The sequence below is a fragment of the Emys orbicularis genome, chromosome 5, assembly GCF_028017835.1.
Source record: "Emys orbicularis isolate rEmyOrb1 chromosome 5, rEmyOrb1.hap1, whole genome shotgun sequence".
Lineage (NCBI taxonomy): Eukaryota > Metazoa > Chordata > Testudines > Emydidae > Emys > Emys orbicularis.
In genome coordinates, this window is record NC_088687.1 from 40,803,810 (window position 1) to 40,807,121 (window position 3,312).

Below are 3,312 nucleotides of genomic sequence, written 5' to 3' on the forward strand. Positions count from 1 at the left end.
CAGTTACACCAATGTAAATCTAGAATAACACCACTCAAATTAATAGTTACTTGGGATTTACATTTGTTTAACAAATCAGAATTTAGACCAATATGTTTCTTTGTCTCATGCGCCAATTTGGATTTATACTTCCCCATCATTTTCCTCTCTCACATACACATGCACAACTAATTTCTTTATTCTTAGGATGCTCGGAATGAGAGTGTCAACTTTACATAATCTGGATGAGAGACATGCTGCTTAGTGCTAATTTAAATGAGGTGATACAGTGCTTGGAAAAACCATGAGCCTTGGAGCATAAGTAAAAGGCAAAATACAGCCTTTGCTCTTGAAATGAGTTTTGATTGCTTTGCATAAGGGCATAGTCTTTGCAAGTGCTATACAGTATGTACATTATATAATTGCAATAAAATATAGTTCCTTGTTTTTATGTTACTTTTTCAGCAAGCATATCCCCTGTAGTCATCGTAACTATACAGAAGCTTTAGCACACAAGAAAATGTGGGATTAGAGACAAGTTTAATTGGCTTTCTCAGATGTTTAAACCATAAAGCCTGCATGTTGAAGGAGTATTTAATGTGCACAAGAGCCAACTTTGGGTTCAAAACTAAATCTTCTTCTTCTTCAACGCTTAGCCAAATGATTGTTCGCATTTGGTCTGTTCCTGTGCAGCTGCAAGGGCTTGACAGGCCACGAGTCCAATGTCAGAACAGACTTGATGCACTCATATAATTGAGGGGTCTTGCCTCAGGGCCATCTCCACCCCTCCATTGTTGGAATTTTATCACAGATGTTAGAAGCCATCCAGAGAATGGCATTTTCTGGAACATCTTGTGGCATTCTGGTGACATGACTGAAAAGTGTAAAACGCCATCTGCAGACAATGGCCCCAGTAGTCTGTAGACCAGAACAACCATAAATGTCTGTGTTATGAATGAAGTCATTCTGCATATTTATTACACCTTTATAAAATCCTGCAGTTAGTCCTGCAGGATTTTAAAGGTATAATAAATGTGTGAATTTTAAGGTCTTGATTGCCATGGCTGTAAGATATACAGTTTGGATGAAATCCAGATCACTTGAGAGTATATTTTTATGCCCTATACAGAAGGCCAGTACAAAGCATACTCACTATTAAACTCAATTTTAAACCACATTTTGAGGGTCATATATAAGCTTTGTGCTGACCCTCTGCACAGGAGGGTGAATTCCACCCTGATACTCTGTTCTCTTTATACCTGCACCAGCACAGTCATTTCTGAGCACTAAATAGCAAGGTACAGCAGTAACAGCAGTTTGATGAAGATCGGAAAGAGCTGTTGAGTTCTGTTCCAAGTGTGATAAACGTGGTTGCAGATCCTGTGATGCAAAAATTCTCTTCAGTACAGATGCTCCCCGGGTTACGCAAGACCCAACTTAAAACAAATTCGACCTTATGCAAAAAGTTCCATAAGGCATAAATAAAATTTTCGAGTTGCGGAAAATATTGCATAGCGTACGGAAATGCAAAGTACTGTAGTGCAGTGTGTGGAGGAATACAGCAGTAGCATCTCCTACAAGGGAAGGCTTTTTGCTCTCACAGCCTCTCAGTCTCGTGTTATTTCAGTGATACTGTATTTCTGGTATTTCACCCTATTATTTCATTCAAATCATGCCTGGAAAGCGACCAAGTGATAGCAAAAGTGCAGGACCAGTTCAAAAGCGAAAGAAGATTGATTTAGAGCAGAAAATGAAAATAGTGAAAAAGTATGAAGGCGGACAAAACCTGTCATCAATTGCTTGTGACCTTGATTTGGCTACCTCAACAGTGAAAAGTATTTTGAATGATAGTGCACGCATAAAAGAGCACGTGAAAGGCTCTGCTCCTTTAAAATCAACAGTCATAACGAAGCAGCGTTCTGGTGCTATCTATGAAATGGAAAAGTTATTAACAATGTGGATGGAAGATTAGATTAAAAAATGTGTGCCGCTTAGCCTAATGATTATTCAAGCAAAGGCTAAAAGTATTTTCGAAGACGTAAAGGGAAAATACAGTGATCCTAACACAAAGTTTGTGGCTAGTCATGGGTGGTTCAATAGATTTAAATAACGTGCAAATTTTCACAATGTAAAAGTGAGTGGTGAGGCTGCTAGTGCTGATACAAAACCAGCTGAAAAGTATCCCGAAGTGTTACAAGAACTTATAGAAGAATGTGGTTATACAGCACAGCAAATCTTTAACATCGACGAAACTGGGTTGTTTTGGGGGGAAATGCCAGACAGAACATACATTTCAAAACAGGAAAAGACGATGCCAGGGTTTAAAGCTGCGAAAGATAGGCTAACACTTTTGCTTGGGGGTAATGCAGCTGAAGATTGCAAATTGAAACCGTTGCTTGTTTATCATTCAGAAAATCCCCATGCTTTTAAAGGCATTAGTAAGGCTACCCTTCCAGTTCATTTCCGTTCAAACTGAAAGGCTTGGATCACAATGGCACTTTTCGAAGACTGGTTTATAAATTTGTTTATCCCTGAAGTGGAAAAATTCTGCAGAGAAAACAACATCCCATTCAAGATTATGCTTATCATCGATAATGCCCCTGGATATCCTGCACATTTAGACGACTTTCACCCTAATGTAAAAGTTGTGTTTCTGCCTTCTAACATGACTTCGATCCTACAGCCCATGGATCAGGGGGTCATTGCTAATTTTAAAGCCTATTATCTACAAAGAACATTTGCACAGGCAGTAGAAGCAACTGACAGAGAGACTGGTAAGACTTTACGCGATTTTTGGAAATAGTATAACATTTACCAAGCCATCATAAACATTGCTAAGGCCTGGGCAGAGGTTACCCAAGTTTGTTCGAATGCCGTATGGAAGAAAGCATGCCCACAGTTCATACACAGCTTTAAAGGTTTCAAAAGAGATGAAACAGATGAGGAGGTGGCAGATGAAATTGTGAAGCTTGCCGAGCAGCTTGAGCTGGAGGTTGATGTTGATGATGTGGATGAGCTTATCGAATCCCATGGAGCTGAATTATCAAATGAGGATCTCATGGAATTAGAAGCAGCAAAAGTAAAAAAGCAGACTGAAGCTGAGGATGAAGTTGAAGAAGTAGAAGAGCCATGACACTTCAACACCAAGGAGATGGCACTTGCATTTCATGAGATTGACTCTGCAATGGCAAGGTTTGAGAAGATGGACCCCAATTCCTCATGATTCTTGAAAGCAAACAGAGGCATTGACGAAATGCTGGCCTGTTATAGACAGATATATGAAGAGAAGAAAAAGGCCACTATCCAATCATCTCTCGATAAGTTTGTAAGGAA

The 3,312-nt window shown here is 39.4% G+C and overlaps 1 pseudogene; it reads left to right on the forward strand.

The window, feature by feature from the left end:
• Positions 1–1,651: 1,651 nt before the first annotated feature.
• Positions 1,652–3,112, forward strand: LOC135879647 (tigger transposable element-derived protein 1-like; annotated as a pseudogene).
• Positions 3,113–3,312: the final 200 nt, after the last annotated feature.